This window comes from Canis lupus, chromosome 20 (assembly GCF_003254725.2).
Source record: "Canis lupus dingo isolate Sandy chromosome 20, ASM325472v2, whole genome shotgun sequence".
Classification (NCBI taxonomy): domain Eukaryota; kingdom Metazoa; phylum Chordata; class Mammalia; order Carnivora; family Canidae; genus Canis; species Canis lupus.
Genome location: NC_064262.1, coordinates 51,613,752 through 51,630,032, shown reverse-complemented (window position 1 = coordinate 51,630,032; position 16,281 = coordinate 51,613,752). Strand labels below are relative to the sequence as shown.

Below are 16,281 nucleotides of genomic sequence, written 5' to 3'. Positions count from 1 at the left end.
CTCTAATTTCCCACTTACATGCTGTATTAGAACTTGTGCCCATTCTCTTTCCCACTGTAAAGTCTTGTTGCAGTGGTCCCTGTACCTATCTTAATGGCTAAAAAAAGTCTGCCTCACTGTCTTTAATGAATGTCATTAAGTATTTTTTCCCCTTAACCAAATGAGTGACAAGCTTTACAAAAAAGATTTTATAAATCATTTTGTCTAGTGTAATTAATGACAGCTAGACTCTTATACCTGCTTCTGCATTCAATTTTTTGCCATAAGTTTTAGATAAAGCATATATAGAAAATTTGGCTTTATTGAGACACATAGTTGGAAAAGAGAAGTATTTTCATAGAATTTTGGCTCTTTGATACTTTGCCAAAACTCAACTAACGGTAGTTTCTTAAGGATTTAGCTGCACCATGGCGTATGAAGTTCTATCAGGAAACCCTTGCTGTTCTTTTACATTGAAGTCTATTGATTTTTCTTACATTTTGTATATTTTTCCCATATGTGATTTTTTTTTAAGATTTTATTTATTTATTCATGAGAGACAGAGAGAGGCAGAGACACAGGCAGAGGGAGAAGCAGACTCCATGCAGGGAGCCCGATGTGGGACTTGATCCTGGGACTCCAGGATCACACCCTGAGCCAAAGGCAAACACTCAACCACTGAGCCACCCAGATGTCCCCTCAGATGTGATTTTGTGTCATCATGTGTTACTTGGATAGGGAATAGTTCACTATGGTATGCATATTTTTCAAATGTTGACCTATTTTATTATCCAGCATCTAACATCATCATGGACTAATGCAACTATTGATCATAGCAGAAAGGTTTGTAAATGTTGAGAAACTTCCAGCATCATGGTTGCAGTTATATACGTTTTCTAGATTTTTCTGTTGCCTCAAGGACATTTTTAAGGAAAACTGGAATTTTTTTTTTTTTTTTTTTTTTTTTTTTTTTTTTTATCATGAGTCTGTGGCAGTGAAGAATACAATGATTGTGGCATGTGGTGCCACTACCTTGATTTCTGCTAAGGTGTCAGCACTTATACCAACCATTGCTTTTATAATTAGTATAAATGTTAGCATGATAAAATGGTAAATAACAGAACTATTCTAACAATAGTTTTGACCTCACAGACTGCTTCAAAGTGTCTTGGGGTCCTTCAGCAGTCTGGCAACCACATTTTGAGAATTGCTATTATGTATCACTATATTTGAGTGGTTTGTTACACAGCAGTAATGACCATAACAGACTTACTCTCTTTTTCTTCTTATGATTAGTCTCTTCAGTGGTCTAGACAGTTAACTGGGAAAATCCCAGGGACCCAGTGTGCTTCAGAATGTGGCTTGCTTTTTGCCCAAGTACATACTGGATGTTAAGGGCTCAGACTGGAGCCAGACCGTTGAAGTCTAGGCTCTGCTGTTTTGCTTTTGAGCTATGTGTTTGGGGTACTTCCCTTAGCCTCTTCTAAGCTTCATTTCCATTTGCTAAATGAGATCTAATAAGGCAAGTTATTTCTTACCAAATGTCAGTGGAAAGTTTCTAACAGTCATGACTCAGAAGGGCTGGTGAGAGCTCCCAGTTACTTTGCACTTTATGCCATGAAATGCCCTGAGCTTTCCATGGATTGAATCACTTGGTTTTCATTACAACTCTCTGAGGGAGCCACTGTTCCTATTCTGCTTATGTGATTTATGTGACATGAAATATTCACAATCATTTCTGGTGGATTCTAGCTCAGCATTTCACTTTAAACTATCCTCCCCCCCCCCCTTTTTTTTTAAATTCATGAGAGACATAGAGAGGCAGAGACACAGGTAGAGGGAGAAGCAGGCTCCATGCAGGGAGCCTGATGCGGGACTCGATCCCGGGACTCCAGGATCATGCCCGGAGCCAAAGGCAGGCGCTAAACTGCTGAGCCATCCAGGGATCCCCAAGTATTTCAGGATATTAACGTGACAGTAATTAAGCACATGATTTTATTAGTAAGCCACTTACTCTGCAGATCCCAAAATGAACCTGAAAAACCCCTATGGCTGGCACCACAGACCTATTAAATCACAGTAAAATCATATCAGAATAAGACTGTACTTTTTGCTTATTTTGCTTTTTAATAATCTTCAAATTTAGACCACAAATAGAAGGGGTGTTTATTTTTCTCCACTGTTTTGGCACCTGTAACAGTACAAATGATTTCATTTCAGGTTATCACAGTTACATGTTTTGGTTTTCAGGAATCTCAAGAAAATGAAAAGTTTGTTACTGTCATCAAAATAAGAGAAACTAAATCTTCATTTGCCTATTGTAAAAAAAAACTTAGCATTTGACAAAGGCAGGTAATTTTTTAAAAGTATACGTGACCATTTAATGAAGCTAGAGTTTTTAATTTTGGAACCCTGGAATCCCCCAGATTTAGCTTCTGGAAATTTGTATTGAAAAGTGTCTCAGCTCTTAACCTGTATGTGGTACAATTTTGCCAGGTTTTGATCTTGGTATAAATGGCCAGAGGGACTTTTGTTTTTTCAAAAGAAAAAAAAAAAAATCTCAAGTAGTCATTTTTAAAATCTAAAAATTTGGTCAATCAATAATACACAAACTAGAAATACAAATGCACACGTTTCTAATGGAAGAAGAGCTAACCATTGAGATTGAAAGTCTGTGTTCTTCTTTTTAAAGAGAAAAAATTTGTTTTAATTGTATTTATTTGACACAGAGCATGCAAACACAAGCAGGGGGAGCTGCTGCAGGAGAGGAAGAAACAGGGTCCCCACTGAGAAAGGAGCTGGGTTCAGGGCTTGATCCCAGGATCCTGGGATCATGACCTGAGCCACCCAGGTGCTCCAAAAGCCTGTTTTCAACTTGAGGTCCTTTTTGCATTAAGAGTAAGGATTTTAGGCAAAAGCATCACAAAGTGTTCTTGGATTGTATGAGCCTATGGTGGGTTGGTATAAATGCAGTTATCCTAACATGGCTTTTTACAAATGCTTTTGAGGAAATCTCCAGCATTTCTACGCTGCCTACCCCAAATCTGACTGGACTGTCCAAGCCCATAGGGGCCCGGTTAAGAGAATCTGTGTCATTAGTTTTCAAATGAGATTCATACAAATGGAAAATTCACATCTGGTGCAGTAGTTTTTATGCCAAACCCATTCATGTCCCCAGGTTCTGCTCGCCACCTTGAAGCCATCTCTGTGGGTTCCCTCCCCCACTCCATACCACTCCTCTGCCCCAAATGTTTGCAACCCTGAGAGGTAGGATTAGGATCTGCCCTCGTTAGTCCTTTGAGTAGAAGTGCTTTGAGGCGAGGGCCCAGGGTTGTTCACTGTAGTAGCAGGGAGCAGAGCTAGTTGTGAAGAGACATTCCACTGTGAATTTCTGGACCATTTGACTTTGGAATTTCTCTTTTCCTCCATTTCCCCAAAAAAACTGTTAAACGATGGAATCAAATTTCATTAGTGAACTCTTCTAGGGTGTGTTCCTAAGAATAAGCAGCCTAACCTGTGCATCTGCATGTGCAGCTGTGTCATTTCCTCTAGGAACAGGAAGCTCTGGGTTTGCACAGTGCAAAAACAAAGATGGCCAGGGCAGTTATTGGCCAAGGCTGTGTGTGTACAGTGGAGCTCAGGACGGGTAGTGGGTGTTTTACTTCTGTCTCAGAGTGTCCTGCTTTGTGCCCCAAGTAAAGCAAAGAGTCCTTGGTCAATAAAAGTGTGTAAACACCCTTACAGTTCACCTAGCAGTACCTTGTAAGGCTGTGCTCATTATGTGGTAAAAACAGATGCGAGCCTCCTTGAAATCTTTTTTTGGGGAAATGTAAATTGAAGAATTTACATTAAAAAATTTTTTTGTTGTGCCCAAGATTGTGAATCCGAGAAACCACCATGGAGCCGACATCGATGCAAGTACATGAGGGTTTATTTACAAGCTCGAGCTGGAGTCCAAGTATACTTCACACAGCAGAGGGGCTTGGACCCCGAAGTGGGTTACAGCTGGGTTTATTATGGACTGGTCTAGGGGATTTTCAGAAGGGGTGGAGGAATTTTTTCCATTCCAATATGGGGGACAGGGTGGAGGAGTTTCTTAAGATCTGATAAGGGATTCTCTGCCCAGGGCATTCTGAGCTCTGTTGTCTTTCTGATATGGGATTCCCTGTCTTACTCACAGGGGCCTACGCTGTACTTGTGCTAATGCTAAACTTGAGGTGGAATGGCCTTAATTTTCTTGGCCTCCACATTTTAAATTTAAGTAATCCCTACACCCAACATGGGCTGGAAATTAAAACTCCGAGATTAAGAGCTGCATGCTCCACCCGAGCCAGCCAGGTGCTGGAAAATTTTCCAGTTTAAACACATGGTTCTAGGGCCTTCTGTTTACTGGCAGGTATTTTATGGAGTCGGTCTGCCTGAGCAGCACAGCCCACCAGGAAGGGATTGAGATTTCTTTTAACCACAGATCTCCACTTCTGAGTAGCTCCATTAAATAATAATATGGTTCTCTTAATTCTTAAATCTGTGTCTAGGCAGATGTTTTATTCATCGAGGTATCAGGAAGAGTCAGAGAGGAGGTTCTGGAGATTTTTTAAATGCTGAATTTGGAGTGTCTAAATGTAGTAACAACACCCCCAGAGTACCTAAAATCTACCCTTTTCTCTACCAGATTGGGATTTTCACTTAAAAGTGCACTCATGGACTCCATTTAGGCAGATCTTAGTCAGTCTTCAGGGTCCTTATAAAGTACCATTTCTTGGTGGGTAGTCTTAAACCTCTGACACCCAACGTTTTGATTTTTCGTTTTTGCTTTTTGTTTTTAAGTACCAGAATATAATTCTTTAAATCAAGTACAACCTCGGTGGGGACTTAGGAAGATAGGAGGGGCAGTGACCTCACAAGTGAATCCATAGTGGCTTAGAGGTGAGGTTTAAGCCCCTTTTTCGAAGTCTTGGAGAACTGCCTTTTCCCCTTGGGGAGATCGTATAGCGTCAAAGAGCTCTGCGGTCAGGAGCAAGTTGCTCCACTCTTCAGGTTTCCCCGGTTTTGTCTACACCTTAAGTCCGGGCTTGAATTCACCACCTGAGGTCAAGTGTCATTCCCTACGGACTGAGCCAGCCAGGAGCCCTCGCTTCCTCTTTGAGGGAATAGAAAGCCTTGACTTTTACCAGCAGCCCCTCCTCGGCCACGCCGCGCAGCACCTACCCGCACCTCAGGGCCCGGGGCAGATCCGCTCGAGGCCTCACGCGGCCGGAGGCCGGAAGCGGAAGTGCGCCGGGCGGGTTCTCCCTTCCGGGTCCTGCGGAAGCTGAGGCCTGTGCCTTCTCCCACTGGCCGGCCGCCTCGCCCCGCGCTGACCCGGGTTGGGCCCGCGGTTGCAGAGGGCTGTGTGGGATTAGGGAGAGATCAAGGTTAGGGTTTCCGGCGCTACCGGGCCCGGCCGTCCCTGCCGTTGCTTCCGGAGCCCCGACCGCCTTCCCTCCGCGGTCACTCGTGACTTCGGCCCCGAGAGGAGGCGGGCGCGGAGGTGCGGTCGGGCGCGGAGGTGAGGCCTTCAGCCCGTCCCTGAAATTCTCCCCCAAATATTCTTACTTAGTTATTTTCCCACAAGGAAATGCCATTTTCTGTGTCTCATTTCCTGCGTTAACGGCATTATTTTGAGATACGAGTTCACAAAGATCTTGCTCCCCCCCCCGCCCCGGCCTGAGTTACGTGGAACCGTCCTCGCGCCCTGTGGACGATGGAGCTGGTCCCCACCGTGGCCCGATTTCTCCCCGTTTCTGCACCAGGGCCGAGTTTCAGAGATAAACTTGTTGGGTGTCACGTATAGTATTTCTGGGTGTTGCCAACCTCCCCAGTCCATGGGGCTTGTTCGGCTGTGGAGCTTGAGAGTGTTTCCGTGACCTTATGATCTAAACTGAGCCACCCAAGCGCCCCTTGAATTGTGTTTTTTATAGAGTTGGTTAGGATTATTTTTAAGTTTTATGAAATACTATTACAAGATACTTTTATTGTGTCATTGTGATGATCACACTATTTCCTCCTTTGATCTATGAATAAAACGAATTAGATTTTCTAGTAAGCACCTCTGGGATAAGCACAACTTGGTTCCGATGTATTATCATCATTTATTAATATGTTTGGTTTGAACTTTAGGTTATTTGTATCTGTGTTTAGTTTTTTTAAGATTTTATGTGAGAGGGAGAGAGAGAGAGCGCGCAAGACCAAGGGGAGAGAGAAGCAGACTACCTGCTAAGTAGTGGGGCTCCATCCCAGGATGCTGGGGTCCTGACAGGGGCCTAAGCACAGGCTTAACTGACTGAGCCGCCCAGGAGCCCCATGCATCTGTGTTTTTGTTTTTGTCTTTTAAAGATTTTATTTATTCATGAGAGACACAGAGAGATAGAGAGGCATAGACACAGGCAGAGGGAGAAGCAGGCTCCATGCAGGGAGCGCGACATGGGACTCGATCCTGGGACTCCAGGGTCACACTCTGGGCTGAAGGTGGTGATAAACCGCTGAGCCACCCCGGCTGCCCTCATCTGTGTTTATTAATGAGATTTGCTTATAAGTTTTTTTTTTTTATCATGGCTGTGTAATGTTTGATGTTAATATTATACCAGACAAAAAGAACATTCTTTTTCCCTTTATACTCTTAGTCAAAGTAATTCCTTTGATAAGTCAAGCTATTATGTAAAATTTATAAAAAGAGGTGTCTGCCTCCTCCTTTCTCCTATGTGGTAATTGTATAAGGTGTTGTAATAGAATAATCAAAATGCAAGCCTGACATTGTGGATCTTGCACAATTGTGGAGTTTCACATAATGGCTAAATTTATAAATAAAACCTTCCAAGTATATAACTCTATATAAAGTATATAACTTTACAGATTCAGAAAGTTATTATCTCTACTAATATAGTGATATACAAACATGTGACATAGCCAGTCTTCATAAGTGTGTCTGATCACTGGAAATTTTTGAGTCAGGTTGGAGTTTTCTCCTCTGAATGGCAGAACCAACAACCCAAGCCTGGTATTTTCTTTGTGAGAAAATTTATTTATTTATTTATTTGTTTGTTTGCTTGCTTATTTATTTATTTATAGATTTTATTTATTCATGAGAGACACAGAGAGAGGGAGGCAGAGACACAGAGGGAGAAGCAGGCTCCGTGCAGGGTGCCCAACGTGGGACTCGATCCTGGGTCTCCAGGATCACGCTAAACTGCTGAGCCACCCAGGGATCCCTAGTGAGGAAATTTAAGTGCCTAGCTCTTTTTTTTTTTTCTTTTGTTTTATATTTTATTTTGTTTAAGATATCTATCCAGGCAGTAAGTTATTGGGGCTGGGGATGCCTGAAATCTCTCTGAGAAGGTCAGCAACAGCCCAGATTATTTCGGGGTTTTTTCAGCTTTTTTTTATTGTGATGAAATATACATAACATAAGGGGCACCTGGTGGCTCAGTTGTTTGGGTGTCTGACTCTCGATGTTGGTTCAGGTCTTGATCTCAGGCTCCATGCTCTGAGGGGAGCCTACTTAGGGGGGAAAATACATATATATTTTATATATGCTGTGTACACACGTATGTGTATATATGTCCTACACGTGTGTATATGTCATACATTTACATAACAACACATATGTGCGTGTGTGTTGTATACACGTAAATGTGTATATGTTATGCATATGTGTGTATAACGTGTAACACATGTACGTGTGTTATATACATATATTTAAAAACATAAAATTTGCCATTATAAGCATTTTAAATATACAATTTTGTGTCATTAATCACATTCACAATGTTGTGCATCCATCACCACCAAGTTCATTTTTTGTAATCTTAGCATTACTCAGTTTATTTCTGTAGAGGCATTTTTTTCTGAGTTTTATTTTTCAAGAAATTGATCTGTTTCCTGTGAGTTTTGAGCTTGGTTGGCATAAAGTTAATCATATCTTTTGTGTTTAATCTCTGTAGCATCTATAATTGTGTGTAGGGGGGGTTCTTAATTTTCTTTGAGCCTTCCTTTCTCCCTTCTTTTTTTCAAATAACATTTTCCTATTTTATTAATTTCAGAGGACCAAAAATTTTTTTTTGCTTGATTAACTTCTACTTTTTGGTTTTTAAGATTTAATTATTTATTTTAGAGACAGTGCACAAGTGGGAGGGGAGAGGGGAGAGAGAGAATCTCAAGCAGACTCTGTGCTCAGTGTGGAGCCTGACCCAGGGCTCAATTCCAGGACCCCAATATCCCAACCTGAGCTGAAACTAAGGGTTATTGTCTGCTTAACCTACTGTGCTACTCAGGCCCTCTACTTTTTGTTTTCTAGTTCATTTTTTTTCTATCTTTTCTTCCTTCAACTTTTTTTCTTTTAGTTTGGGATTTTTTTTCCTCTAAATTCTTTTTTTTTTTAATTTTTATTTATTTATGATAGTCACAGAGAGAGAGAGGCAGAGACATAGGCAGAGGGAGAAGCAGGCTCCATGCACCGAGAGCCTGACGTGGGATTCGATCCCGGGTCTCCAGGATCGCGCCCTGGGCCAAAGGCAGGCGCCAAACCACTGCGCCACCCAGGGATCCCTCCTCTAAATTCTTAAACTGGAAACTTAGATTAATTTTTAACTTCATTTTTTTCTAATGTAAGCATATGAAGGTTACTTTTTTCCCTAAGTTCCACTTTAGCTGCAGCTTACAAGTTTTGCTACTTAGAATTGATTGATAATCATAGTATTGTGTATTTTCTAATTTCCGATTTAATTGGAATAATTATATATTTTATTCATGAGTTATTCATAAAGATGTTCTCTAAACTCCACATGTATGGCTTTTAATATTAGATCGAACCATATGAACCTGCTAACTTTGCACCGCTTTTTTACCTGTTGAAATGGCAGTGTCATATGGCTCAACATAATAGTTTTCTTTTTTTGGCTGAATTTTACTTTGTCAAGGAACATAGCTGTATATAAATCCATTGAAAGCTTTAAAACCATTGCTCGCTTTGGCAGCACATATGCTAAAGTTGAAAGCTTTAAGACTAGCTGCATGTTATAGGAAAAGAGCTAGTTTTTGTAAACACTCCACATGTGGGGATGCCTGGGTGGCTCAGCAGTTGAGCATCTGCTTTTGGCTCAGGGTGTGATCCCGGGGTCCCGGGATTGAGTCCCACATCGGGCTCCCAGCCTGGAGCCTGCTTCTCCCTCTGCCTGTGTCTCTGCCTCTCTGTGTCTCTCATGAATAAAAAAATAAAATCTAAAACAAAAAACACTCCACATGTGTTTGAAAAAATGTGTATTCTCCATTTATTGAGTGTAGTGTTTGTGTTTTAGGTGAAGCTTGTTCATTTTACTATTCAAATCTTTATTTTTTTTAAGATTTTATTTATTCATGAGAGACACACAGAGAGAGGGAGGCAGAGACACAGGCAGAGAGAGAAGCAGGCTCCATGTAGGGAGCCGGACATTGGACTCGGTCGTGGGTCTTCAGGATCACGTCCTGGACTGAAGGTGGCGCTAAACCGCTGAGCCATCCCGGCTGCCCTAATCAAATCTTTATGTCCTCATTTTTTTCCCTCTGATCTCTGCATCACTGACAGTAGTGTGTTAAATTCTTTCACACTGATGGTGATTTGTCTATTTCTCCTTTAATTCTGTTAGCTTTTATGAGACTATACAACTTCAGAATCTTTGTATCTTCCTAGTGAATTGAACCTTGTATCCTAATGTAGTTGCCTTTCATAATGCCTTTTGTTTTTAAAATGTGTGAAATCAGGGGTTCCTGGGTGGCTCAGTTGATTGAGCATCCAGCTCTTGATTTCAGCTCAGGTCTTGATCTCAAAGGTTGTGAGATCAGACCCCCTGCTGGGCTCTGCTCTGGGCATGGAGCCTACATTAAAAAATAATATATATATATATATATAAAGAAAGAAAGAAAGAAAGAAAGAAAGAAAGAAAGAAAGAGAAAGAAAGAAAGAAAGAAAGAAAGAGAAAGAAAGAAAGAAAGAAAGAAAGAAAGAAGAAAGAAAGAAAGAAAAGAAGAAAGAAGAGAGAGAGAGAGAGAGAAAGAAAGAAAGAAAGAAAGAAAGAAAGAAAGAAAGAAAGAAAGAGAAATCAAACCATTTTGGCTAATATTTGCCTAGTATATAGTATATCATTTTTATTTTTGAATTTAGTCCTGTGTTGCCTTTTTTAAAAAAATATTTTATTTTTTAGAGAGAATGAGCCCAAGCAAGGGAAGGGCAGAGAAAGAGGGAGAAGCTGGCTCCCCCCAGAGCAGGGAGCCTGACACGGGGCTCAGAGCTCAATCCCAGGACCCGGAATCATGACCTGAGCTGAAGGCACATGCTTAACTGACTTGAGCCACCCAGTGCCCTACTCTCTTAAGTTTCTGTTTCCATCTCCTACCCCCACCCCGTTTTTTTAGGGACCAGCACACTCTTTTCATGTTTTTAAATATTCTTGAGGTTTAAAAATGTTTAAAGTTTGTAACTCCTAGCAGGAAAACATTATCTAACTGAATACTATAATGGCAAACCACTGTAGAATGTTTCAGTTGCATGTGGGGCAGAGGGATATAGGGATTCTCTTCACATCACCTCAGCTTTCTTCGTGAGAAGGTCAGAGGTACACTGGTTTGTATTAATGCGACCTCCATTAGGTGATCAAAGTTGCTTTTCCTTCAGCAAGGGCTTTTCTTTGTCGGAAGGGCATTATGCTTGACCTCCAAATTTGGCTGACAATTTACTGATAAGATTCATAACCTTTGGGTTGCTCTGATATTTTGACATATTTGCTGGGTTCTGTGCTACATCCTGGAAGGCTACCACAACTTCTGGATCCTGCATGGCTGTAAGAACCTCTGGGTCAGTAAGAATTTCATTGAGCCCAGGGATTCCTGCCATTCCAGGTGTCTTGCCCTACCTTTCCAGGCATTCCTCCAGAAAAATTAATAGGCATTCCCCCAGGAAAGCCACCTGGGAAAGAGCCATACTGAGCTCCTGATTATCTTCTGGCTTCTTCCTCCCTTGGGGCTCTCTCATGTTCTTCCCGGGTCTTCTTAACCCTTTCTATTCTTTCTTTGATGTCTCACTCTTCACGATTTTGCTCATACTTCCATGTTCAGCAATTTCCTGGGCCCTCGTTTGAACTTCTTTCAGCATTGCACTAGCATCTTCATAATCCAATTTACAAGCAAGGGCAATATCGTGTACTGCTTCTTCCCAATGACCCAGAAGTCTCTGTGCTTTCCCTCACCACTTGTAAGGCTGAGTTGAATCAGGGTTTATTTCAATAGCTCTGTCACAGTCTCGAATGGCAGCATTTGGCTTCTGTAATTTGATGAAGGCACTAGCTCTCTTGGCATACAGAATGGTCAAGCCAGGATTCAGTTTGATGGTATCTGTGTGCGAGGCAGTGGCTTTCTGTAGTTCACCATCATTTGGGGCATCAATGGCAGCCACTTTTTTTGTCATTTGCCTGATCCATCATTTCTGTGGTTATCTCTACATTTCATCTCCCATTTCTTGAAGGGCATCAGTATCTGGTTCAATCACACCTTCATTGTCCATTTCTAGATCACTTTCCTCACTTGATGGTTCGTCTGTCTTTATGTTTTCCTCCGCCTTCTTACTGTTTTTTCTTCCTTGATATTGTCTTCTGATTTAGTTTTATGAGTAGCAGGTGGTATTTTAACCCTCATGCTCTCCAACCACTTCCACAGGAAGCACATTTCCTCAGTCTGCTGATGCTCGGATCCTGCTTCTACATTTTGAGAAAAGCCCGAAGCTCGCTCACTTTGCGGGGTTCTGTGGTCCAGAGGCAGTGGAAGGCGGCAGGCGCAGCTGAGGTTGCTGCCCGATTCCAGGCATGGGTGCTAGCTCAGCATGGCCATGTGGAAGGAGTTCATCTCCTCCCTTTCTTTTTTTCCTTTTTTTATTAATTCGTTAACAAAAAATGGACTTATTAGAGAGACTAAGTCATTTGTCTTTACAATGTTCTGTATTGGGCAGCCCCGGTGGCGCAGCGGTTTGGCGCCGCCTGCAGCCCAGGGTGTGATCCTGAGACCCTGGATCGAGTCCCACGTTGGGCTCTCTGCATGGAGCCTGCTTCTCCCTCTGCCTGTGTCTCTGCCTCTCTCTCTCTGTCTCTATGAATAAATAAATAAAAATCTTTTAAAAAAAATAAAATGTTCTGTATTATAGGTTTGGCTGATTGCTGCTTCTTGGTGTTTAACACATTTATCTCTATTTCCTGTTAAAAGTCGCTAGTCTAGAAGCTTGGCTAGATTGAGGCTTGATTTCATAAAGTCACTCTTAAACTAACAAAGATATTTCAACTAGATTTGGGATTTTAGGTTGATAGTTATTTTTTCCTCAGCACACTGAGGGTATTATCCCATTCTTGTCTGACATCCATTGTTGCTGTTGGAACTGAGCCATAGCTTGTTTTTCCTTTTTAGATGATTTTCCCCCCTGGCTGCTTTTAAGATTATGGGGGAAAAGTAAACACTGAAGAAGAAAAAATTACAATGAATCTAGATGTGGGTTTCTTTTCATTCATTCAGCTTGGAATTTATTTTGCTTTCAGAATCCAAAGGTTAGTGTCCTTTACTCATACTAGGAAATCAGTAGCTAGTTCTTCATCAAATGGTACTAACAAAGTTCTAATCTGGTTGGAACTTTGCATTGAGTGTCTGACTTAATGAGTGTATTTTTGATTTCCAAAAGTCATGTTAGTTTTTTTAAACCACTTGACCATCTTATAGTGTCTTATTCCGTATTCATCTGAGTTTCTCTTAAGTCTGTTAAGTAGTTTTTTGTATTCTCTGTCTAAAAAGTCTAATATCTGAAGTTGTGTTTTTTGCTTTTATCCACTGCTGCTTGTTTTGGCTGCTTCTCACTCCTGGCACATTGTATATTTGCATTTTATAATCTTTAAACCGTGACTTCCTCAATTTACTTGGAACATGTAAAAAATTTATTTAAGTAATCTCTACACCCAATATAGGACTCAAACTCACAACCCCGAGGTCAAGAGTCGTACACTCTTCCAACTGAGCCAGCCAGCCCCCCACCCACCATTTACTTGAAACTTTATATGTGGGAATTCTTTGAGACGTGGCTTGAAATTGAGTTTTTTTTTTTTTTCCGAGATAGATCCATTTGTTGATACTAATTGCAGTTAGTGTGGCAATGCCATTTAGGACCCTATTTATTTATTTATTTATTTTTTATTTTCTAATTTATTTTTTATTGGTGTTCAATTCGCCAACATATAGCATAACACCCAATGCTCATCCCATCAGGTGCCCCCCTCAGTGCCCATTACCCAGTCACCCCCACCCCCCGCCCATCTCCCTTTCTACCACCCCTTGTTCACTTCCCAGAGTTAGGAATCTCTCATGTTCTGTCTCCCTCTCTGATATTTCCCACTCACATTTTCTCCTTTCCCCTTTATTCCCTTTCGCTATTTTTTATATTCCCCAAATGAATGAGACCATATAATGTTTGTCCTTCTCCGATTGACTTCTTTCACTCAGCATAATACCCTCCAGTTCCATCCACATCGAAGCAAGTGGTGGTTATTTGTCGTTTCTAATGGCTGAGTAATATTCCATTGTATACATAAACCACATTTTCTTTATCCATTCATCTTTCGATGGACACCAAGGCTCCTTCCACAGTTTAGCTATTGTGGACATTGCTGCTATAAACATCGGGGTGCAGGTGCATTTAGGACCCTCTTTAAGTGAAATTACTCTTGAGGTTTTTTTGCACTACACAAATAATGTGAATTTGGACTGAAACCTAAAGTTTTCTTTTTCTACTGTATCTGTTGCCAAGTTCTGGACAGGTGCACATCCTTGCTGTCCCTTTCTGTATGAAAGGTTGTTTTTTTTTCTTTTCTTTTTAAAACTCCTAATTATGGACTTTGAAACATACTCAGGAATCAAGAGAGCAATGATGAAATCTCCCTGTACCCATCACTCAGCTTCAGTGATTACCCCTGCTTTGCCATTCTTAATTCATCTGTTCTTCTTGTTTACTGTTCCCTGAGTTTTGTTTTCCTAGGGCACATAAAAATAAATATCAGATATCATATCATTTCACCCATAGTTTGAGTTGTATCTCTAAAAGGAAAGGGCATCGTGAGGACACAATGACCTAACCGAGTTTGGGGCTTAAACAAGGAAGGGAGAACTGTTGCAGTTTAAGAGACTAAGAAGGCGGGACAGCCCGGGTGGCTCAGCGGTTTAGTGCCACCTTCAACCCAGGGCCTGATCCTGGAGATCTGGAATGAAGTCCCACGTTGGGCTCCCTGCGTGGAGCCTGCTTCTCCCTCTGCCTGTGTCTCTGCCTCTCTGTCTGTGTGTGTGTGTGTGTGTGTGTGTGTGTGCATGTGCGTGTGTCTCATAAATAAATAAAATCTTAAAAAAAATTAAAAAATCTTAAAAAAAAAAAAAGAAAGAGACTAAGAAGGCAATTAACAGGAAGTTCTTAGCATTATCACAATACCGTTATCATATCCCCTAAATGAATGCTATTTCTGGATATTTTCAGTGATCTTTGGCTAAACAGATTGAGCCACACATGTAGTTCAGTTTGTCACTCCTTGTAGCAAGGTGAGTGCACAGCTTTGGATACTATGGGACAAGTTACAGGGTGTGGGCTCATGCCAGGTGCTTTTGGGGGAGAGTTCTGGGTTAGATGTCAGGAAGTGAGAGTAATTCTGTGATTAGGCTTATCAGTAAAGTTTACCTAGAAGGAGGAAACTACACCACAGGGGGAGCTATAATTGATAAAGCAGCAGCAGTGGCTCATGTTGGCCAGAAAGAGGGGATGTTTGGTTACTTTGGAGTTCTAGATAATGTTTATCTTTTGTTTGTGTTCAGACATGATTGCAGAATGGTCTTATTTTTGTCTTAGCATGTCACAGTCATAGAGTGGCCCTGTCTGCTGTCGCTGTTCTGTGAACTTGCTTATGTTCAAGGGTAGAATTTGCAGATCTGGCTGATAGTACCAGGGCAGCTCCTGGATGTCGGGCTGCTTTTCTCTTTACCAGTATCCTCGAATACCCAGTCTGTGTTCAGTTCCCCTAAAATGCCTCATAATATGTTTTTACCATTGGTGTTGTCTGAATGGAGATTGAAGGCCCACGCCCACACACTGCAGTGGGTTCTTATGTCTCTTAACCAGTCTCTTTGCGGGTAACAGTATTCCCTTCCTCTCTGTCCCCCAGATTGGGTTTGACTGCTTACATCTTCATGATGTCATTTTAACCTCTCAGTCTCTCCTCTTCCTTCTCTTCTATAAACTAATTACATGAAAGGATTTGTCAGAATTTTTGGCAAAAGTACTTCACAGATGGTGCTGTTTCTTCTTACATCATATCAGAACTTTTGTGCGATCCAGATACCTACTTTGTGATAATAAGATTTATCAGTTGGTTCTAGTATCAGCTTGATTCTTCTCTTATAAAGTTACCCAGCTTATTAATACAGTCTTCATTTATCCCTTAGTCAATAAGATTCCTTGTTAATTACAAAAGGATAAAATGATTACTTAATAGAAAAACCTGTGGCATGCCACCTTAACCACATGATCAAAGTTATCACCAGTAATGAAACAGACTGGATCATGTGCCTCCTGATGTGGCACATGAGAAGGACATGCATCACTTGTACAATCCTTCATCCAAAAACGAACTTTCTGAATCTAATCATGAGAAAATATCAGGCAAGCCAAAATTGAGGTGGGTGGAGTCTGTGAAACATCTGATCTGGACTCTTTGTATCTTGAAAGATGAAGAAGGGCTGAGGGACAGGTCCAGATTAAAGGAGAGTAAAGAACTATGGTTAGAGGGCATGGTCCCATGTGAGAGATTTACAAAGGGATTGCTATAAAGGACATTATTGGACCAGTTAGTGAAATTCTGCATATGGAATATATGTTACATAATAATAATAATAATAATAATAATAATAATAAATATTAAATCCATGTTAAACATTCCTGATTTTGATCATTGTGGTTATGTTAGAGAATGTCCAAGTTCCTGTGTTACTTTGAAGTATATAGGAGGAAAGGGTCATGACATCTATTTTCCCTTGAATATATTGTTCTCAACATTGTTGCTGAAACAGATGGAATGCAGGAGAGAGAGAAAGACAATTTTAATGGTGAAGAGTCTGTGGAAATTCATCATATTCACACCATCCTTCTTTTCTTTAAAATAAAACATAACACTTAAACATCTCCATTCATTTTTCACCTAATAATTTATTAACTGTTAATTGTTGCCA

At 41.0% G+C, this 16,281-nt stretch overlaps 1 protein-coding gene and 1 pseudogene across 2 annotated transcripts in view; one reads left to right on the top strand and one right to left on the bottom strand.

The window, feature by feature from the left end:
• ZNF177 (zinc finger protein 177) overlaps nt 1-16,281 on the top strand; it is a 29,565-nt gene that overhangs the window by 7,499 nt on the left and 5,785 nt on the right. The gene's annotated exons all lie outside the window — the stretch shown is intronic.
• LOC112663849 (hsc70-interacting protein-like) lies at nt 10,667-12,395 on the bottom strand (annotated as a pseudogene).